General features: G+C 41.5%; 1 protein-coding gene and 1 long non-coding RNA gene across 4 annotated transcripts in view; both read left to right on the top strand.

The window, feature by feature from the left end:
* Positions 1-3,034, top strand: part of LOC108317378 — a 17,749-nt gene extending 14,715 nt beyond the window's left edge. Inside the window, exon 2 of the long non-coding RNA XR_001830721.2 lies at positions 2,705-3,034. This is a non-coding gene — a long non-coding RNA (uncharacterized LOC108317378). The remainder of the gene's footprint in view (positions 1-2,704) is intronic.
* A 3,841-nt stretch (positions 3,035-6,875) lies between these two features.
* ITGB6 (integrin subunit beta 6) overlaps positions 6,876-23,784 on the top strand; it is a 134,420-nt gene continuing 117,511 nt past the window's right edge. For all 3 annotated transcript variants that reach the window (XM_017547676.2, XM_037745524.1, XM_037745526.1), the window contains exon 1: positions 6,876-7,159. The gene's annotated coding sequence lies outside the window, so the exon portion shown is untranslated. The remainder of the gene's footprint in view (positions 7,160-23,784) is intronic.

The following is a 23,784-nucleotide window of genomic DNA, read 5'->3' as shown; positions in this document are numbered from 1 at the left end:
GTATATATATATATATATATATATATATATATACACACATACATACATATACATATATGTGTATATATATATATATATATATAAAATGTAGGCTGGGCATGTTAACTCACACCTGTAATCCTAGCACTTGTGGGAGGCCAAGGTAGGAGAATCACTTGAGTCCAGGAGTTTGAGTCCAGTCTGGGCAACAAAGTGAGATCCGGACTCTACAAAAAATTCTAAATTTAGCTGAACATGGTGGTGCATTGCCAGTAGCCAGAGCTACTTGGGAGGCTGAAGTGGAAAGAGTGCTTGATCCCAGAAGGTCAAGGCTGCAGTGAACTGTGATTGTATCATTACACTCCAGCCTGCGTGACAGAGCAAGATCATCTCTTCAACAACAACAACAACAACAACAAACCTTTTAAATGTGCAGTTTCAGAGAGCTTTGGACATATTTTTATGTTCAGAAAAAGGGAGATCAATATATTAAAAGAATATCTCCACTACCATGTTTATTGCAACACTATTCACAATAGCCAAGATATGGATTAAACCATGGCTCTATCAATGAATGAATGCATAAAGAAAAATGTGGCATATATATACACTTGAATATTATTCAGTCATAAGGAAAGATGAAATTCTGTCATTTCCAGCAACATGGGTGGAACTGGAGGCCACTTAAGTGAAACAAGCCAACCAACAGAGAGACAAATATCACGTTTGCACTCATATGTGGGAGCTAAAAAAGTGGATGATTACCAGAGACCAGGAAAGATAGGGAAGAGGGAGAGATGAAAGGGAAAACAAGAATATAAATGTATTTATTAGCACTGAACTGTACACTTAAAAATGGTAAAGATGACAAACTTTATATGTATATGTAAAATTGAGCTCAATAAAAATAAAGTGTAAAAAAAGCTGAGAAATGATGTTTCTCTAAATTATTTAAAAATCTTTCAAATGTACAATTTCAGAGAACATTGAATATGTCTTTATCTATCTATCTTTGTCTCTACATATTTATGTAAAAAATGGTGCATCAACCAGACTTCTTTGCCTTATGACTTTCTCTGGGTTTCGTCAATGGGAAGCACTTTGATTAGACTGTAAGAACTGTCGATTGACTCAAGGCAGATGAAAATGTATTGGTAAACTTTCAACAGAAACTTTGCCTAGCTGGTGGATGTGGCTGAAAAAGTGACTCGAACTTAGCAATTACAGCCAATAGTGCCCTTCTTGCATGATCTCTACAGTATTGTTTTAGCCATGATAATCATTAAAGCCAAGTATCAGAATAGATTGATCTTAGAAGCAGACTTTTGAATGGTGTCACAAAGTGTTAAACCAAACTCAATAAAAATAAAGTGTAAAAAAAACTAAGAAGTGATGTTTCAAATGAAGTATATTCATTTTCAGTCACATATAAATATAAAATGAGTGTACAATCTTAATAGAAAAGCAAAAAGCAGAAAGGGGTTTTGTACCATCAAGAAAGTAAACAATATTATTTCATCTTTGCTTCACTCTTTTTGGTTTTTTGTTTGTTTGTTTGTTTTTTGAGACAGAGTCTTGATCTGCTACTCGGGCTGGAGTGCAGTGGTGTGATCTCCACTCATTGCAACCTCCGCCTCCCAGTTTCAAGCAATTCTCCTGCCTCAGCCTCTCAAGTAGCTGGGATTACAGGCCTGCGCCACCATTCCTGGCTAATTTTTGTATAGTGGCGACAGGATTTCACCATGTTGGACAGGCTGGTCTTGAACTCCCGACCTCAAGTGATCCACCTGCCTCGACTCCCAAAGTGCTGGGATTACAGGCGTGAGTCACCGCCTTGGCCTCTTTGCTTTTTTCTTTAACATTTTCTTTCTATGTGTTTTTAATTAATATGTTAGTTCAATAGTACATGTATATAATTTACAAATAAATAACAAGTATTGGGAGTATCTGCTTAAAAACCTTTTACTGAATCCAGTGAGACATCCAAAAAGGCTGGAAACCACTGAGCATTAAACCATAGGAGCTGTTAAAAAAAAAAAAAATCTACTGTACCAGGAATCTTAGAATTCAAATTGACACATTCTGCCTTGTTCTAAATGCCTTCAAAGGAAACGAAAGTGGGGAATGTCAAGGAGGAAATGCCAGCGCCACACAGCTTCCCACATTAGTCAGGAGAATATGTTCATTTAGTTGAACCACCATTTCTCAGAACGTTTTGGAAATACTTGGAATGTAGTAGCAGACCTAAGGGACCACCCAGTCAAAACCCAAATGAAAGCCTTCCAAAGACAACAGGGGGCAAAATGAGGTTCAGCTCCTCCCAGCTCCACATCCGGCCAGCGGCGGGCTGGGCGGGGCAGCCATCTTGTCCCACTCTGGCCTCTTCCAAGCATTCCTGACTGTCACGGCGACCTGAGCCTGGGGAATGAATGTTATCACAGCAGGCAGTGTTTAGAGGTGACAGAAAACACTCTAGTCACGTCAGAAAGAAGAGCCATTTAGACTAGCCTGGGGAGCAGCACCCCTGGAGCTGAGCTCTGCATGCCTTTCCTCTAATGCCTCCGGGAAAACGAGACCCCAGATCCAGGCAGCGGACGACATGCTTATTTAGTGCCTGACCTTTCGGGCAAATGGCTATGAAAATACTTTGGTGGCTGGGAGACATGACTGTACGGTTTTGTAATCAAAGCTACTTCCAGACTGCTTTCTGTTACTGTTTTTTCAGGATTCCTTACTGATTAAAATTAAAATCTGGTTACAAAACAAGGGACCTAGAGAGATGTTCGCGACTTCTCTACACAGATGCCTCCTGCTGCTTCCAATTTTTCTCCTTTAAGCCAGGGTGAATCCAAATCATGGTCTCAGCCCTGAAGGAGGCACTGAAGCAGTTTCGTCTCCCTGTAAAGGCCTCTAGAGGAGCTCATCTGAATGCTTGAAGACACCAGGCTTCTTTGCAATTCTCTAAAAGACATTGAGTCATGTTAACAAGACACTCTTTCTGCCATCCACAGTCACAATCAAATCTTTGAAAAATAAATACTGGTGGTTTTTTTTTTCTTTCTTTTTTCTTTGGTTGGTTTGTTTTTAATGTCCATTATGGGATGATCTGATTAGATAATGGGATTTCATAATCTAGGGAGGTGAGCCCGTTCCTGAGTTTTGCCAATCCTCATTATTCGACCTCCTGTTGTGCTCAGGGGTGGGGCTTCTACATACCAGGAACCTCCAGATAAATGGAAGCACAAACTGCTCTGCCCAAAGCCACACTCTGTGGCTGGCAGATCCTGCCATTTTACAGACTGGGGCCTCCAAACTGGGTTTTCCTCTTTTTCATCCCTGCAAAGAATAAGAAAGCACATGGCCCCAAGCCCCTTTCTCAAGATGACCCTCCAAATGGATACCTGGAGTGATCAAACAACCTCCGACCAAGAGGCATTTGTTATTTGCTCCACACACCATCATCTAGCATGTTGCAAAACCTGTCTGCCTTCTCACTGTAAAGAATGATGCACACACCTTTAACCCATTTGGCTTTTTGAAAAATGAAGGGTAGGCCTTGATTTACTGTGGTTTGCCTATCCTACTCTATAATGCCACCAGATTATTGGGCCTGGTGGCAGCCTTGTCCACCATGTTTTATGGTTGGGGCCATTCCCATCTTGGCTGGGGAGCTGAGAGTGGAATTTTAACTATGAATTTTCTTGTGTTTAATAGGCTAAAGTCAAAAGGCCACATTCTGCCTTCAGATATGCATGAACAACTTCCAACTGGAATTACTCATGTATATCTGAATTTAGTTAAAATACTCCAATACCTAACCACCATTAAATAACATACTTTTTTTCTTTTAAAACCTTTTTAATGTGCATGTGGATGAATAAAACCTTCTTAATTCATAGCATGTATGAATTAAAGTTATTCACTCTTTTTGAGGAAATGTTTGGTTTTTAAAGAAACAAAACCATTTGGACATTTTACTTTACAGTCCTGCTCATTTATTCCATCTTTATACACACCAACCACTGAGCTTCTTCAAGCTTATCTTGAGGGCCTCATTAGCCGATTCCTGTTACTTATGGGGCAGCTGTGGTCGAATGGAAACACACAATAGGCTGGATTCAGAAGAACCAAGATCAAGGTCCAGCTCTGATAATAGTTATATAAACTTGGGCAAATCAATTAATCATCTCAGTATCTATTCATCTGTAAACGGTAGACTTCGCAAGATTATTGCACGAGTTCAATAGATAGAGGGTGTTACATTTTCTTTCCAAAAGAACTTTCCCCGTTGCATAAGTGAAAAATCCAATGCTGATGAAGATAGTAAGGAGAAACTTAAGGTCACACAATGAGAGCAGTATAAAATGGTACTACTCATTTGGAAAGCAATTGCGATTAATATATCGATAATATTGACCATTTAAAAGTGTCCTCTTTGATCTAATAATTCCACATATGAAAATTTGTCTTTATATGAAAGTGTTTCTTCATAGCATTTTTATCATGGAAAACAAGTGGAAACAACTCAAATTTTAAGCAAACAAGGGAATGTTTAAACACACTGTTATATACACTTGACAGAATGATACTTGGGTTAACTTCTTGTAATGTTAAATGAATAAAAATTGATTCAAAATGCCTATTCTGCATGATCACATCTTGGTAACAGAAACAACAAAAAGCCTTAAAAATGACTAGAACAAGTAGAAAAAAAATTTCAGAAGTAATTGGTAGAAGAAAATCAAAAAGTGCTTTGGATAGAAAAGACTGTAAGAACTTTTGTTCCTCTTTCAATACTTAACACTATGTACACAGATGGCACAAAGTATACATTAAATGAATTTTTTAAGTGTTATACCTTAGCTCCTAATTAGCAATAATATCCTGTTCAACTAACTTTTCAATTAATCAAAACTTTACCTTAATTAGCCCTGGAAAATAGGTTTTAGCAGTGGTTGTATCTTATTTTTCCATCCAGCTATCTATCTATAAGATCATAGGAATTCAGGCTAACACATCTGGCATTCAGTCAAATGGCAAAAGCCTGGATTTAGCCATTCTCACAAGGCGCAACATCAAAGGAATTCTGAAACATTGCTCCCCACATACAGCATGGCCCGTGTCATTTGATCTTCAAGAATGCAGAGCAGTGGGCGATGAATGTTCATGGCAAGAGAGTCAATGTATACATTTCCATCAACAGGAGGAATGGGTGCAGCCAAATTAGCAAAGGGTGGTGCACTGTAAGCATAGACAGCCATTTGCAGAGATGCCAGCATATTGTACAGAATTATAAATAAGGAGGGACATGCGATAAATAAAATTTCATTAATTTACAGAAATAAACCAAAGCATCCAAAATAGGCAGCTCCATGCATATTTGGTCTCCTAACCTACAGGAAGTAACATTTATTGCCTTCATATGAAAGCCAACTTCAGCGAATTCCCTTTGTGGTAATATTATGGTATACCACTTTGTATACCTAGCATGTCCTACAACCCTTGTTATGGGGCACTTATGAGCAGAGCACCACATTCAGTACACAGGGGAGTTGCCCACCAAGAAAATAAAAGGTAGTTTGTGTTGAGACAACCCACTTAGAAACATGAATTTTACAGAGGGGAGAAATGATGTCTCTGTGGAAGAAATTAAGTCAGCTTTTGAATTTCAAATGGAAGTGTTTCCTCACAGCTGAGTTCACTTACAAAGCAAAAGACCAAAACTGCACCTCAATTTCAGGAAATTAAAAGCCCCTTGAAAGCTCACAAAATCATCAAAGGTTAGAAATGAAAGGTAGCTTATAAACCTTCTAATGCCCGCCACACAACACACACACACACAGTTTTATAGATCAGGAGACAGCCCATAAAGGTTAGAACTTTTTCCAAGATCACACAGTGAGTAAATAAATGGTAGAGCCAGGATTCAAACCCAGGACTCTTGGCTCTCTCTGTTGTTCTTGCCTCAATGCTCTGCAAATACCAAAGGGCTTGCAAGCTGTGAACGTTAATGAGTACTGTTCATCAGACACTTGGGAAGGATTGTAACATGATGGAAAGGGCTTAAGAGTCAGACTGGAGTTTAAATCACGATTTGGTCACCTACTTATATGGCCTTGGACAAGTCATCCAATGTCTCTGAACCTCAGGGTCATTTATAAAGCAGACATCATGAATCCTACCCACAGTGTAGTGGTGAGAATCTAATGAAATAATGTACAGTAAGTGCCAAGCAGGGGGCCTGGCACGCCATGGGAACTTGAGGAGGATCTATTATTACTATCGCGTTACTTCCTTGAAGGCATACTCAAAATCCTGAACTTTCAATCTCAGCCTGTAAAAGAGAGTATGGGTCCAAACTCTTCATCCTTTGGACAAAGCCTGTGTGGATGTTTCTGTTCACGGCTGTGCTGTGCCAGAATAAATCTAATTCAATCTGGACCACTAAATGCTTGGCACCACGTTTTACACTAATCTCATCAGTTGTTATTTTCAGTTTCTAGTTTACTCAAACAATCCATTTTTAGAGTTAGTGACCAAAGCTGCCAATAAAATAGACTTATCTTGAAAACACCAGGATCCTCCTGAAGGAATGTCAATATACACACACAGGAGACGGCAATGCTTTATAAGAGTTTAACCACTGGCTTACAGTTGGCCCCCTCAACTGTAAATTCACTCAATACTATTTGGGGGTACTAATATCTATAAGTGCTTAATATCCCAGCCACACTGCCATCCACTAGGTTTGAATGTCCTTTATAGAATGAACTTGATCCTCCCATTTCACTTTTGGTCTCTCTCCAGAGAAGCTAATGTGCTGGCATAGTTCTGCCATTTGTCAGCCAGAAGTCTGGTTACACATTTGCTCGTCAATCTAAACCTATCCTATTCTCATATGAGCACTTGGGGTTTCATGTAAATCAACCAGACGTTCTGTCATTCACCAGCAATATCTCTCCATAGTATTCTACACCCATGTGCCTTCATGAAATATTTCATTATGCCGGTGGAAGAAATATTCAAATGAATGTGCTTTTTCAGGGATGGTGACACCAGAATGTTTTAAATCTGTTCATTACCACAACAAGGATAAATGGCATTTCTGCCAAAGACTTTTGATAACGGGTGCAGTAATGCATGCCAGCACTTTCTGAAATTAAAGGTTCTACCCTGAGAGGTAAGTAGGATAATGCATGGCTAACAAATGCAAATCCAGATTTCAGAACTGAGTGTTTCTTGTCAGTGTCACCGATCGTTTCCAACAGACGCTGCCTTAGGAAGTTTGTAATGTCGTTTCTCTCTCTTGACATTAACGTCCAGGTGAGCCTACCCCAAGGTTTGTAAAAGGACAAATCCTTATTAACTTAGCATGCTTTATTGTGATTTTTCTTACGTTTGGATTCACACATGCTTTTAACAGCTGCATTTTAAAAATCTGCTATGGTTTAAGGACAATATTTTATAAAAGCCTTAGTTCATTATTCAGTAAAATATTTTAATAATCGGTTGATCAGTCTCTCATTAAGATTTTGAGATATTTGTTTCTGATTGTAGTAATTAATTGTTCAAGTTTTTTAGAAAAATCAGTGATGAGACTCTAGTCTTCACTAACTTTATCTTCAAGTGGCACAAAGAAAATGAAGAGCTGGACATTTGAAACAAGAAAATAAATATCAGTTCATATTTACATTGGCATATGCATGACATTGGACCAGTTAACTTCAGTATCTCTGGATTGTAAAATGGTGTTTTAGTGTAGAGCTAATACATAAGAATTATGGAGAAAATGGAGAGAAAAGGGTTTCAAATTCAGATTATCTATGAAGAGCATATTTTATTCTTACAAGTGTCTGAAAATGCCTAGTATCATTACTATTCTCCATGAGAACTGTAACTATGACCACTAGTACTGTAAAGAAAAAATAATCCAATATCTGTGAAAGGTTTTTCATCCAAATAATGTATCCTTTAAAATTAAAAAAAAAATTGCAGGTAGAGCTATATTATATTGGCTCATAAAATGCCTAAGATGGACAGGATACAGATTCTGGTCAGGGAGTAATAATTTTCCTCTCCTATTTTAGATTCTGAACAGGCTCAGAATATCATAAAGTTTTTTAACACAAGGTTTTGAATATAAAGTTACTTGGTCATAATACAAATATTGGTGTCTGCCTAAGGAAAATTTTTTGCCTTAGCGAAATGCAAAACAACGCCTTCCTCTTTTGAGTTCTCCTCTCCGTTCCCCATTCATTCCCATTGTAACCTTTTTTCTCTCTCTGACTTACTCCCTCTAGTGTTCCCTGGATGAAATACAATATCTAAATTTCAATTTACAAACAAAACCCTACTACTGCAATCTCTCAATGTCTTCCCTAGTTACTGTACAGTAAAGCAAACTTAGCACCAGATGTTTGGCCTTGTGAGCTGTAGATGACAGCAAGAATTTTTAATCAGAGAGTCTCAAACTTAGTGTAATCTTGTATTCCAACTTCAGATCCTCAAAGGGGGCATTTATTTCTAATCTGATTGTTATGGTTAGGTTCCTTCTCTGCCTTTGAATCCTTGTATTGGAATTTGCTTTTGTGATATACAGAAGGGGAAAAGATACTCTAATGAACTAAAGCATGCAAGCAGGCTTTTCTTTGACATATTTCCCAGGGGTAGAACTTACACTGACTCTTCTAAATTACCCAAGAGATTCAAGACATTTTGACTCAAGAAAAAAGTGATTAATTTTTTAATGGCTTTACAAAACCGTAGGCATATTCTCAGCCACAGAAGCTCTTAGTCCAACCAGGAGGAACAACCACTTGGGAGGTGTACTTCTTATGGGCACTTTTTCTTTACAGAAAATAAACATACCTCCAAAGCTGTCAGCTGTCACTGCCGCTACTTTGGAAATCACCCACAGCCAAATGTAGTTATAAGAGCTAACTACAGGCGAGGGTCATCTGGGGATCCATCCAGCATGTTCACAGGCATGGCACCCCAACCCGGTCACAGGGCATGGGCCTGCCAATCCAGCCAGCCTAGCCCAGATTGCTATTTTAGGTTGGAGCTCCCGAAAGAAGGCCCTTGACTGTCCTTCACACTACTGGCATTCAGCTTTGTACTTAGCCCATTCTAAACTATTATCTACTCTCTGCCCTAACTGCTTCTCTCCTTTGAAATATTCTACCTCTTTGGGGTGCCCCATAGGAGGTTGATGGATGTGTCAAATTGTAATATTAAAATTATTCTTTTGTTTAACAACACAAAGCTCACCCATACATACAGCTCTGCTACATCAGGTTACTTCAACCAAGTACCTGAGCAGGATATCTCAGGCTTATTTGTCTTCCTCCTTCACCTGGACCTGCTGTTGGTCCTTTCCTCTTTCATGTCCACTGGCATTATAATTCATCTACGTTTGCCTAGACTGCTGCACTAACTCCCCAAGCAATCTTCCTCCCTCCAATTCACCAATGTTTTGCCGTTGGTTATTTTTCAAAATGACTGATCAGAATGCATTTATCTTCTGTTTAAAATTCTTCACTGGCTCCCTATCATATACAAGATAAATTTTAAGTTCCCTATCATCTTAGTCTGTTTTGTGCTGCTATAACAGAATACCACAGACTGAGTTATTTATGATGAACAGAAATTTGTCAGCTTATAGTTCTGGGGGCTGGGAAATGCAAGATCAGGGCCAGCATCTTGTGAGGGCCTTATTGCTGCATCATCCCACGATGGAAGGTGGAAGAGCAAGACAGAGTGAGAGAGAGGCAAAAGGGAGCTGAACTTACCCTTTTATAATGAACCCACTCCCGTGATAATGGTGTTAATCCATTTTGAGGGTAGAGCCCTCATGGGCTGATCTCTTCTAAAAGATCCCGCCTCTTAGTACTGTTACAACGGTGATTAACTTTCCAACACAAGAACTTTGGAAAACACAATTAAACACCTACAGCACCTCAACTGCTATTCAAGATTATTCAAGATCCAGAAACTTCTGCCCACTTTTCCAGCCTCATCTCTCATTATTCCCTTCATACCATCTTTCCTTCATCACAGCAATATACCCTATGCTTTGGGAAAACTAAGTATTTATTGTTCCCTAAATGCATAGGGCTCTTTTGTGTCTCCAGATCTGCCTAGTGGAATCTTCTCCTTTTCTTCAAGAATCTGGTTGAGCATCACTTTCTGTTGACGTTTTCCCCAACTCCTCACTCAACTTATGCACATACATATGGTTAGTTCCCTCATCTATGGTGCTCCCTGGGCTGGGCCGTTATGCATTCTTAGTTTTTGTATCTATATCTCTCTCTCCACATGCGCGCGCGCGCGCACACACACACACACACACACACACACACACACACACACAGTTTGAACCCTCCCATTAGGCTGTGGGGTTCTTAATAAAGGAAACTAATGTTGATTTTGTGTTCACAATATCAAGAGCCATACCTAAATCAAATCTGTAAGTAAATATTGTTATAGTAATTAATAAAACTATAAACCTCATAAACAAATCAGCTACTTGCATTCAAGAAAATATATTTGAATTCAATTCCTGCCTTTACTTATGCCTTTCACTAAACAGAACTTGACTTACCAAGTTCCAAGCTGGGTTGTAGTCTAAGGCCTGTTATCTGCACTTGAGGAAAACTGATGTTTCTGCCAAAAGATGAACTGGAAAACTCTTGGGGACCAGGGAATTAGATCGGAGAAAAAGAGGCAGAAGCAAGGATATGCTGGGGCTGACTTGCTGCCCCATGTGAACAGTGCAATTTTTGAAGACATAGGAAGCAAAAAGGCTGTTAAAATTGAGACAGACACCATTCATGGCTCATATACATACTATGCCTCTAGGCTATCTCTTCTCTAATCTCTGTACTCTCCACTCACCTATGCAATTCCCAACTTGGATGTAGGCTTAACCTGGCAAATTTGACTTCAAAATCAATAACCAGCACAGTTCCTACTTTTGCTTTTCCTGGTTAGCAATTTTCACCACATACACTCCTCTCTCCTTTTTTTTTTTTTTAATCAGAGGCATTCAAACAATGAGAAGGCTGACCTGGAGATATAGGAGGAGGGAACTGGTATAGCACCCTTGCACAGAGTTTCTGTGATTTCACTAGCACTTTTCTTATGTAGCCATGTTATCATCGTTACCTGAGCATGGAGCAAATTGATATAGCAGTGGGCAGAATCTGGCCTTCAATTGGATTGACCAGCATAGCACGTTATTAGTTCACAACTCTGTGGGCTGGCAATTTGGGCTGGGCTTAGCTGGGCGGTTTTTCTGCAGGTCTCCTTTGGCCCAAATGGTTGGTCTAAGAGAAGCCTGACTCACACATCTAATGGGTAACAGGATGTCTGCTAGAGTGTGGACCTCATTTCTCCTCTAAATGGAGAAATAATTTCAAGTTTGTTTTCATGGTGATCCCATGGATCTGGAGCAGCAGGAGTCAGCCAGCCTCAGTGTGCAAGCACTTTTCAAGTGTCTACTTGTACTATGTTTACTAATATCCCAACGGTCAAAACAAGCCACACAGTCACACCCAGAATGGAGTGGAGAAAAATACTTTTTAAAAGTAAGAATGTCTTTATTTGTAGATGACATGACTGTCTACATCAAAAATCCTAATGAATCTATAACAAAATACATTAGAACTAATATAACTCAGCTTAATAAGATCACAGTATACAAGATCAATGTACAAAAGTCAAATGTGAGAAATTGATTTCTTCATGGGAGGGGTAGCAAAGAGGCGAGAATACAAGAAAGGGAGGCCTTTGTGGCCATATTGCAATCTGCCACAGAGGCCTTTTCACAGTTATCTGTATGAGGCCTGGGTGTCATTTGGAGTATTCTTCTGCTTTCTTTAGTAATGGATACTCATGAGTTAGTGCATTACTTTGCATGATTTTGACCAGACTGTAGGGAGGGTACCCATTCTGCCCTGGTGAGGCTGATAATGACATGGAGTAAGCTCTGCCCAGCAGCTGTGTGCAGCGAGCTCAGACTACCCCTATGAGCACACCAAACAAATAAAAACAAACAAACAAAACACCCCAGCCTTCACTGAGGGGCCTCCCATCCACTTCAGAGAAATGGAAGGACAAGACAAACCAAAAGATATCTAAGGGAGAGAAATGGCAACATACCCCATGGCGAGCTTGGGGAAATAGAGTGTTTTAGAAGAATTGGAAGATATATTTCCACGCCCCCATCCTCACTCAGCCACAAAGCAAATGGCACTTAACAAGCAGCTGCTCCCTTCCAATAACCCATAAGTTCTCTGACTGGATACAGTCCTCATCACTTTCTTGTCCACTTTCAATTGTCTCTGAACATTGAAACCAGGTTTTGCTTGCCATTTGTCTTGGCACTAACTCTACTGTATAGAAAAATTGAGGAGGACATTTTTTTCCTCTCAAAAATGTGAAAACTACAGATAGACCAACAAGTCTCTGATTTTGAGGAGAAAAGAATATTCCTATGTGTTAAATATACAAGAAAAATGTGTATGTGTAAAAATAATGCACTTTAAAATGCTATTATGAAACAGCTTTATTCATTCATTCATTTATGTTGCCCACCTGCTCCCCTTAGATAGTCATCTGAGTTTTCCACTCTTGATGAATAAATACTTGTTCTATTTTCCAAGCTAAGTCTTGAATAACTTGTAATGTTTTACTTCTGGCACTCTGCACTTTGTGCAAAATGAGGAGGGGGGAGTGTCAATAAATGTTTGATTGACTAATTGACAGCTTGGGTCAAGGTTCTAGAAGAGAATAAATACAAGGGAAAGGCATTTCCTTTTTCATATAGACTATTTTGCCTAAGCCAAATGGCCGATTCACAGCTAATCATTGCATCTTAACCAGGGACAGCTGGAGCTTACTGCTTGCCTCCTGCCTAGTCGTCTTTATTCCTCCTACAAAGGCAGAAAACAGAAGGGCCCTGCACACAGCAGTCACAGATGCTCATCAAAGACAAACCACTGACATGGAAACTGAACAAGAAAAGGCTTCCCGGTTCAACGCTAGCTGTTGGGAGCCACGTTCAAACACGTACTAAGTAGCATAGTCAGCAGCCTTCTTCCTTCACTCTTTGGGGGCTGGGGTTGAGGAATAAGACTCCCTCAATTTTCCAACAAATAACCTATTTCATTGAAATAAGAAAAGCGGGGTGGGGCAGTGATGCAGTCAGTCATTCATATGCCAAGTTGTAGCCATGTTAGTATTTCATGCCAGTAATTCTGTCTAGCAGAAACTCATCCTGGCTCTTTTCCATTCCTTTTAGCAAGATTGCAGTTGTAAATCAGCAGGAGTGTCCTGGAGGCTGCTCCAGGTGGGTTGTCGGGAGCAGTCTGGAGGAAGAATCTTCAGAATAATTTAGGTTATGAGTCTAAGAGGGAAGGTCAATGCTGCTATTTAGAACCAGAGCACTACGCCAGATTTGGCTTTGGAAGGATGCGTTAAATGTCAGTCTTGGAATCTGAATTTAGAATATTTTAAAAACACAATCATTCAGACACTCACAAGATTTAGCCAGGGTTCTCATCTCTGACCTCTGAACATCCTCTAAATTTGGGAGGCCACTTTAATGATAATCCAATTTGTGTTAGTACTTTTTAACTCATAAGAACAATTTTATTTGCAGCTTTTAGAGGAAAATGGAGTGGGTATCATTCTGATCTCAAGGGCACTGTGGACAGAAACGATTTGCAGAGTTGGTGTGGGTCTTGGTTCCACCTGTTAATAACAGTGTAGCCTCAGACAAATATGTTGACCTCTCTGGGCCTTTTCTTTCTTTCTTTCTTTCTTTTTAATTAAGAAACAGAGTTGGGTGAAGGTTGGGAGGAGAGGGAGGATTGGGAAAAATAACTATTGGTCACTAGGCTTAGTACCTGTGTGATGAAATAATAATCTGTACGGCAAACCCTCATGATATGAGTTTATTTGCATAAAAAAATCTGCACATATATCCCTGAAGCTAAAATACAAGTTTGTTTGTTTGTTTTAAGGAAATATTCAGACAAGTGAATGCCAAAAAAAAAAAAAAAAACCACTCTGTAAAGTTTAAGAAGATGGGATTAGAAACCATGGACAGGGAGATGAAAGGCAAAAATTAACTCAACAAGCGCTGCAGAATCAGGGATAGAGCCCAGCTTCGGCGGGCTTGTTAACTGAATGCAGACATGTTTTCCTATTTTATCAGGCCCTTTGAGCTAAGGGCTGGATGTAAGGCACAAATCAAGTAGAGTGTGGAAGGTTGGATATATCTGCTTCCCAGGGCCCTGATCTGTCTAAACTGCAACCTCTGCTGGATATACTAAACACCTAGTAAGTTATAGACACAGGCAAGACTCACTAGGCGTTCTTCAATTCTTTCTTCTGTAGGAGAAAGCAACTTGTACAGAGATCTATGGCCCTGTTGTTTGGAAACAATCCGCAGAGATGACAGGGGCTGTAGGCTTTACTGCAGCTCCCTCCCTAAAGCTCTCTCCTGGGGCTCTGGTCCTGTATCCTCAGCATATTTGCCTCTTCCTTGGGTGCCTAAGAATGCTTCCCACTCAGTAGAGTCACTGTTGAGTTACACCAAGGAAAACCCCCTGGCCTTTGACTGCCGTGATTTCCACTGCATTATGTCTCTAAAGACCTCCCGTTCTCTGTGAACTGAAAGAGAAACAATATGCACCCTGGGGACAAAAACCAACCCTTCCCATAAAAGCACCACCCTTGCCCAGTCTAGGACAAGATTTTTCCCATAGAAGCCACTGGAAAAGAAAGTAACACCTCAACTAATAGTTAACTCTGATCACCCCATTTGCTTTAATTATTAACATCTGGCAACCAAAGGCAACAATAATACTCTCTGTAGGCACTTGAGAAAAAAAAAAAAAAGGACCTGCCCATACCTTGGCCTTTATAAGATGTTTGAGCAGTCATGTTGGACAGAAACATGCAGTTTTCACACAGACCAGCAAGCACTCCAAAGTGTAAGGACTGATTCTTCCAATCTCCTAATATTTCTTGAATTGGTACAGTTCTAGATGCTGGGGATGCATTAGTGAACAAACCAGACAACAATCCCTGTTCTTGTGGAGCTTATGCTCCAGTGGAAGGTGGAGGAGGCACAGATTTAACAATAAACATAATAAATAAGGAAAGTACAAGGTGTGTTAAGAGGTAAGAGAGAAAAATATAGCAGGGTAAAGAGGAAGGAGGATGCTGGGGGAGAGGGTTCTATTTTACATGGAGTGGTCAAAGTCACCTCATTAAGAACGTAATATTTAAACAAAGTTTTAAAGGAAGAAAAAAAGTGAGGCAAGTAAAAATCTGGAAAACGGTGCTACATCCAGACAAAATCACCAGGGCGAAGGCCCTGACATGGGTGCATGCTTGGAGTGTTGATGGAATATCAAGGAAGCTGATGTGCCTGGAACAGAGTGAGTTGAGGCGAAGGGAAGGAAGTAAAGTCAGAGGGGAAACAGCAGCCAGATAGGCAGGACCTTCCAGGCTGATGAACAACATCTATTATCTTTTTTTTTTTTTTTTTTTTTTTGAGACAGAGTTTCGCTCTTGTTACCCAGGCTGGAGTGCAATGACACAATCTCGGCTCACCGCAACCTCCGCCTCCTGGGTTCAAGCAATTCTCCTGCCTCAGCCTCCTGAGTAGCTGGGACTACAGGCACGCGCCACCATGCCCAGCTAATTTTTTGTAGTTTTAGTAGAGACGGGGTTTCACCATGTTGACCAGGATGGTCTTGATCTCTTGACCTCGTGATCCACCCACCTCGGCCTCCCAAAGTGCTGGGATTACAGGCGTGAGCCACCGCGCCCGGCATCTATTATCTTTTAAAGAGATGGGATCCACTGGAAGGTTTGGAGCAGAGTGAAACAGTCTGACATAGGGCTTAATAAGATTCCACTCTGGCTTCTGTGTGGTGGGTTTCATTATAGGCTCGGATAAGACCACAGGGTTAGGCAATTTGCTGTGAAAACAACCACTCACTTCCCCTGATTTTCCTGGAGGATGTTTGGAGGTTGGTCTGCCAGGCTAATGCATCCCTTACTGAGCCGAGCACTGCTCTGGCCTCCATCATGACTCCCTGTACCCTAGAAGCAAATCCCATCATGCCTCACCCTGGCATCACATGGAAACAGAGAAGAAGAAGCATCTCCTCTTTCCTTCTGTCTGCAGACTTCCCAGTCATTCAGACTCCACCCAGCAAGAGCCATTAGAGCTAATTAACAACCTTCCTTTCAGTAGGTATCTCTTCACTATGATTAATTCTGGGTCAGAGACAGGACATTTGTTCCATTATGGTTCTTTTTAAAAATTATTATTATTCAAGCTTCTAATACTAGCATGAACTGCAGGTGAATTTCTGAAGTCATGTTTCTTAGCTGTCACAACTAGTAATAGAAAAATTCAATTTATAAAGAATTAGGAGAGGCAGGAGAGGCATGCTCTTCGGTCTAGAACAAAGGAGATCAATCCTGACACAATGGCAGTATGACATTCGTGGACTTTGAAGATTCCAGGCTTCCTCTTCATTAATTAGAGAGAATCAAGAGTTCTGGTTGTTAATTTTTTTCTTGCAGAAGTTGTGCTTTGCAAAAGCAGATGTCAACTCACTCCAGCCGCCTCCAGCTGCAGCTCTGCATGATAATTAAACTGTGTGTCAGTCCTAAGCTTCATCTAGGTTGACAAATCAACACTCAGATGGCCATTGCTACCTACCACCTGTCAGGTTTAGGTGGGGGTCATGGGACTTCCTGGCACAAAGATCCTGGGTTTAGGGTAGGGGGGCAAGGGGGCAACGCTGCTATGAATGGACTATCCTGGATAGGTTGGTGCATTTAAAAGCCTCAGCAAAAAAACAGAAGATCAAAGTTGCCTCTAATCTGCCCTCGTGAGCTGTGTGCTTGGTGGGGTTCAGAGTTTTTCCCTGTCAGGGTCAGTTGGTCCTCTTGTGTTGCTGGTGTTATTGTTGTTCCTGTGCTAAGTAATCCATTATCTTTTTTAAAAAATTCTGTTTTTAATTTTTAGATTACAAAAGCAATATATATTCTTTGTAGCAAAGTTACACAATGTAGAAGTGTATAAAGTAAACAAGTAAACAATGAGGGTTCCTCTGTGCCCTGTTCCAATCCCCCCATCCTGAAGGAGCCTCTAGGAGATTGAAGGCTTTCCTTCTTCCTGGGCAGCCGGTTGCAGTCTTCGAATACTTTTTTGACCAGCCAGATTCTGACTCTTTATGTGACATCTTAACATCCCTGCTGCTTTTTCTGTATCAATGAGACTCTCTACTGTCCTCGACTTCTCTGCTTCCACAAGAGTTAGCCGCAGATTTAACATAAAGCAGACCCAGTTTTGGAGTCTAGTTAATGGATTTGACCACATGGACTGGCCTAAGAATGCAGAGACACTGGTATTTATTTGCATTGATCCTAATGTTTCCATGCAGGAGACAAGGGAGGAATCCAACACCACCACCACCAACATGCTTTTAGCAATGCATCTGCAACTAAATATGTACAGCCCAATCTTTACTTTGACAACAGATATTGTTGGAAAGATAGTAGAAAAAAATGAGCATATTACAGCTATCAGAGCTGTTGAAGTCAACAGATGCCTGCAGTCTGCTCACAACTACTAGTGGGAGGGAAATAAGATGCAAGGCTACCCTTCCAGAAATAGAAATGTTGCTGAATTTAGCCCTGGGCCTCATTTACCATAGGTAAGGCAACAGACAGAGCTGCATCATTAGCCTGCCCTCCCAGGCATCAATTTCTTGGGGGATTTGTCCGGACGATTTCAGTCAGGGCCCGGCGTGTCTGATTGGCATTCAGGAGAAGCTGCAGGCAGCAAGAATGAGAGTGGTTGCCTTACAGGTCTTTCTCCAAATACCCAGATTGCCTTGGGTGTTTTGACATTTGCTGGCATGAAGACCCTTTGGCTGTTTCACAGTCCATTTATTTAAAGACGGTATTTTAAACTCTCTCCTCAGAGCAGCTAGGTTATAATATTAGTCTGGCTGACATCAGACCCTCTCTCGGGTTACCAAGGTCATTCTGACTACTTCAAGGTTACCAAACTCTAAATAACAGTGGGCAAGTTTTATTCACATCTTGATTATAGTATTTATTTCATCAGTGTGTAATTATCTGTTTACTGGACTGTCTCCTTCACTAGAGAGTCATCTCTTTGAGGGCAGTGAATGTGTTTTAAGTATTTTGGTACTGTCAGCACCTAGCTGGATTTGGGGTACAGAAGTTAGGCCAGCTGTTTTTCTGGACTTTCTTTTTTTCTTTTTGAGACAGTTTCACTCTTGTTGCCCAGGTTGGAGTACAATGGTGTGATCTCAGCTCACTGAGCCCTCCACCATCCAGGTTCAAGTGATTATCCTGCTTCAGCCTCCCAAGTAGCTGGGATTACAGGCATGCACCATGCCTCGCTAATTTGGTATTTTTAGTAGAGACAGGGTTTCTTGATGTGATGTTAGTTTTATGTGTTGACTTGGCCAGGTTCTAGTACCCTGTTATTTAATCAAACTCTAATCTAGGTATTTCTGTGAAGGTGCTTTGTAGATGTCATTATTATCTGCAATTAGTTGACTTTTAGTAAAGGAAATCACTCTTGATAACAAGTGGGCTTTATTCAACCATTCAATCAGTTGAAGGCCTGAAAAGCAAAAACTGAGGTTTCCCAGAAAAGAATTCTGACTCCACTGTAGTAGCCACTTCTCCCTGAGTTTCCAGGCTGCCAGCCCACCCTGCAGATTTTGGATTTGCCCTTACAATTGTGTGAGCCAATACATTAAAGTAAGTATCTATCTGTATCCCTATGTATCTATCTAATCTTATTGATGCTGTTTTTGTCTGGAGAATCCTGACATGACATATACATAAATCCATGTAAAATACACCATTCATTCCATTGATTCAACACAGATTTTTTGACTGCCTACCACGTGCTCCACATTGTGCTAAGTGTTAGGAGTAATGATAGAAAGCAGCAGTCCCTGATCACAAAGAGTGGTTTGATTTAAGGCAAGTCCAGGGCAGTGCTGGAAGTTTCCTAAAGAAACAAAACCAGCCCAGAATCTACAGGAACTAGACTCAGACAATGAGTCACCTCCAGCTGCCCTAGCCTGGGGCAGGGACAGCCCGGACAGGCATGGAGCCAAGAGGAATAAAACACATCTGCCAAGGCATGCAGAGCACCCAGGCTTCATGACACCAAAAAGAAAAGAAACAAAGCATGGGTGGAGAGAGAGAGTCAGGTGGTTTTTCTCCCTCTAGGCAACCTTAAGCTTGAGAAAGCTTTCTTCCCCGCAAGTACCTAAGAAATCCCCTTCCTAGTGTGATGGAATGAACTCACCTCACTTCCTTTCCGGGAAGTCCAAGAGGGTTCTCGTCAACGCAAAAGCTTCAGGGAAGGCCGGGCCTTGGGCCAGTCATCACACCTTACGCACTTTGACCTGGAAGAGTGGCTGGTGGGGGTGCAGGAAGAGACTTTTCTCTCCAGGTTCTCTAACTGTGTCATCTTTTAAATTGGCATTTAAAGGGAAAATGTTGTCCCGATGTTTGTAAGCCCCAGTTGAAAAGAAATAAGAGAAAAGTAGTGTGAAAACAAGACTAACCAAATGATTCAAAGAAAAGGTAGAGGTTTGTTAGCCTTTCTTATAAGCTAGGTGGTATAGGCCCCAGTGGCCCCAGGAAGGCTGTCACCTTGGCTTTCTTCCTGAGCAAGAACGTGACCATCCCTTTCCTCCTCACCCAAAGGGGAAGTAGCATGAAGAGAATGCAAGGCTCAAATTAGGCACCACTGCCTGTGTGAGCAGCTCAAGGTTTGGGCAGAACTGGGTGAGCCCATATAGCATTATTTGTGAATGGGAAAAAAATGTCACCTTCCTCCAAGACGCTTGACTCCCATCTGCATAAAATAGTCTTAATCAATATGCTCACCTATGGTGAGTATAGTTGAAATATCGCCCCCTAGCGTTTTGCAAGGCGTAAGCATTCTGGGTGGTCCTGGAACTATCTGAATTTCCTCCCTGAAGCTGCAGGATCATGCCCTTGCAGTTTCCTCTATTTAGGGAGCTGCTGTCTTTGGCAGTTTGTCCGGTGATCTGCCACCAAGGTGATTCTAACCCTGCAAAACTTTCTCTGACTTCTCAGTGACCACCTTTCCCAGGTGCACATTACAGCTCCACCTTTGTGATAGCCCTGAGCAGATCCTACTGCAAAGTCCATCATAGTCTCACTCTCTTCCTCATCTGCCTCACCATTTCCCCACCCACCCACCCACCCACTCACAGATTTGGGCTGAATTTGTATAAGTCAGATGTAATATTTGTTTACAGGACTCTTGTTCTTATAAGACTATGAGCTACTCAAGATCAAGGGTCAGGTCTTCTCTCTATATCCTCTGTGGCTCCAATAGTACCTACCATCTAATCAATATTAGTAAGTATTTAGCTTAATGAAAGGCAGGCAATTTTACAACCAACATTTGAATGCATGACCAAAAAAAAAAAATGATTCTGCTGAAGTCCTGATTTCCAGTGGCCACCTAGGTATCTGAGGTAGATAAAAATGATCTCATAATTATAACAGCTTACATTTTACAGCACTTCACAGCTTACAGAGTCTATACACATATATTTCATTTGCTCTTTAAAACCACTCTGTGAATTATCATTAATATATAAATTATACAGTGGGAAAACCCAAGGCTCAAAGAGAGCACTTAAGAAGGTAGTGGGACAGCAGTTCACATCAGCCCACTGACTTCAGAGCCCCGGATGCGTCTCTCTCTGCCACAGTACTTTCAAGACCAGCAAGACTGCTCTGGACTGAGCCAGTTTTGCTAAGAGGCATCTCCAGGCTCAGATCTCTCTCCAAAGGGATCTAATCCCCCTGGATTTCCTTTAGTGATGCATCAGCCCAGTGTGAAGCCCAGCATGGTGACCTGCAGGCCAGCTGACCCTGTTTATCTCCCCTTGCAGGGGCTCCTCTGGGGGATGCCCATGTCTGGGAGGGTCATGCCCCACGACACTCACACTCCACCATCTGCCCATGGGTTTCTGCTGAAGACAAAGATCCAGACATACTCCCTTCTCAGCCTTAATTTGATCAGCCTGGACTGTGCCACTGTTATCCTTCCGAGAGAGAAAGAGAAAAGGCATTCGTTTTGCTTCATCCTACTCTCCCATTATGTTGCATTTTTGTGTAGTTTGGGGTGGAGGAAGATGCACATTGCAGCTTCAAGAAAGATTCAACTCGGTGTTAGGTGGGCCCCTTTCTCGGAGGGCAGCAGATGTTCCAGTCGACAAGCCCGCCCCTCTTTCCCGTGGAGTCTGATAATCGACAATTCTCACCTGTGTTGGCTGACAGACCATTTTAGTCTTTTATTCCTGGCCTCATAGGCTTGTTAGTGAAAGGAAAGAAAAGCTACCTTGATGTATGTGTGCCCTCGGCTTCATGCTGCGTTTTCTCTCCAGACATGTTTTCTGTGCTTACAAGCAGTCCCCGGGAGAGGCCTTTCCCTCAGCCCTTCCTCCTGGCTTCTCAAAGGAATTGCTGCAAACGAGCCACCACCATATGGAAACCCTAACAAGTGATCTGACAGCACTAATGGGTCCCAGTAGCACTTTTGAGCCCTTTCACAAATGGAACAGCAACATGGAAGTAAGCCCGTAACTGGATGACTTGAGATATAGATTCGAATTCCTGCTTCACAAGGTTACTGAGAACTTTAACAGAGTGAGTACAAAATAAGTATTAGCTTCCTGCCCTTAGAAAAGTTCCATATAAATCTCAGCTACAGAGAGATCCGTGGGGCATGCATTACCAGAGTGAGGTGACTAAGACAAGCCCCTGAAAGGTAGATCCCTGGGTTGGAGACCCTCATCTGCTACTTAATAGGTATGTGAATTTAGCAGGACTTAACCAATCTGTGTCTCTGTGGATTCAGTGAATTGTAGGGCAGTACCAGCTTTGTAAGGAGCATCTACTAATGCTGACTGTTGTTACACTGTGTTTTATGCTATTGACTATTCTCCATCTCTCTCTATATGCATGAATTGTGGTGCTATCAGCAGGTCGTTCTCCAATTTATTTTGCAAATATTCTTCTACACCTACGTCATCTAGGAAAATATAGTACAATTCTGGTTCTGCAAATTCGTAATTTTTCAGAGTACTAGGAAGTACTCCAGAGGGGAAAAATTGTTCAGTAGTTAAAGAAATATGTGATTCTTTGGCTTGATGATGCTCAACAGGTATTTTTACTGCAGAACTTCACAGAACATTCAATATCCCGATTCCACTCCAGAAAGAAGCCTTTCCTTCCACAGACCCATTCCCAGAATTGGTGTCATCAGGATACACTTTGGGAAGTGCTGGTAATAAATAATTTGGATCCCAGTCAATGAGACTTTCTGGCTTGGTGAGGAAAGTATGTGAGCATTGAAGGTAGGGGCACACAAAAGGACCTCTTGGTGCTGTGGGGCAGGTCCAACAACAGAAGCGTGAGGAAAAGCCAGGCTGGGAAGAACTTGGCAGCATTTGCCTGGGAAGGACAAAAGCTACATTGCTGCGAGTTAATGACACCCAAAGGTAAATCAGACTGTAGCTCAGTACGACTGAAAAAGTAAAAGTAGGGAGGTCAAGGAATGTGGTGTCAGCTACCATTCAATCCTTTCTTCCTTCCAGCTCTGAAGTCAACTTTTATTGAGCACATATGAAGCCTCAGCACTGTCCTAGAAACAGAATGCCCTGCAAGCCCAGGGTTCCAGTGCACTCACAAATGGAGCCAGGTGGACTGAGGGCAGGACTCTAGGGAAAGACCAGAGAATAAAGAGCTCTAGACTCCAGGAAGGGAAACATGCCTCAGGCACAAGACTGGGGAAAATTCCAAAAAGGATTTTTTATTTTAACTGAGTCTTGTTATGTCAGGCAATAGGTGACAGGAAGGGCATTCAAGTATTAGGAATCCCTTGAGCAGAAATGAGACAATACTGGTGGTGGTTGGTGACAGATGAGGAGTGAATTTGGTTAGGGCAGGTGGGGGGAGGAGCAGGGACGGCCATGGGTTAGGACTGAACGGTCTTGTTCAGACAAGACTAGAGAGCCTTGACAGCCCCCTGCCTCCACTCTTCTTCATTTATTTATAAATATTTAATGAGTGCCTGCTATGCACCAGGCATTATACTAAATGCCTGGGGATAGAACAATGACAAAATGGAGAAAGTCCTCTTCCTCATAGACCTTATAATTCTGGTATAGAGATAAACCATAAACAAATAAACAAAGATATACTACAACATCAAGTAGCAATAGGTGCTATAAAGCGATACAGCAGCATTGGAAAATAGATAGTGCATGGGGCACCATTTCTGATGGGGTGGCCAGGGCTGGCTAAAAGGAGATGACACTTGATTAGGAATCTGAATGAATTCCTGAATGAAATGAGGGGTCAGCCAATCAAAAGTGCAGAAGAGCTCTGGAGAGTCAGTGCTGAAGTCCAAGGCAGTGCCATACTTGGAGGGTGCTGGAATGAGGTCTGCGTGGCTGGCGTGGGCAGTGTGAGGAGAAGACAGGAGGGAAGGAGTTCAAGAGGCCACAGGGTACCTAATAGGCCACTGTAAGGATTGTGGATTTTATTCTAGTGTAATAGCAGCTTGGGCTTTATCTCATTGGCCAAGGGGTGTTGAGGGTTTCAGAGCCTGAGAATGATGGAGTAATGTGATTTGAGCTGTTGTTTTAGGGCAGTGATTTACCAGCTTTA

This window comes from Cebus imitator, unplaced genomic scaffold (genome assembly GCF_001604975.1).
Source record: "Cebus imitator isolate Cc_AM_T3 unplaced genomic scaffold, Cebus_imitator-1.0 Scaffold10, whole genome shotgun sequence".
In the NCBI taxonomy this organism is placed as follows: domain Eukaryota; kingdom Metazoa; phylum Chordata; class Mammalia; order Primates; family Cebidae; genus Cebus; species Cebus imitator.
This window is presented reverse-complemented; position numbering and strand designations above follow the sequence as displayed.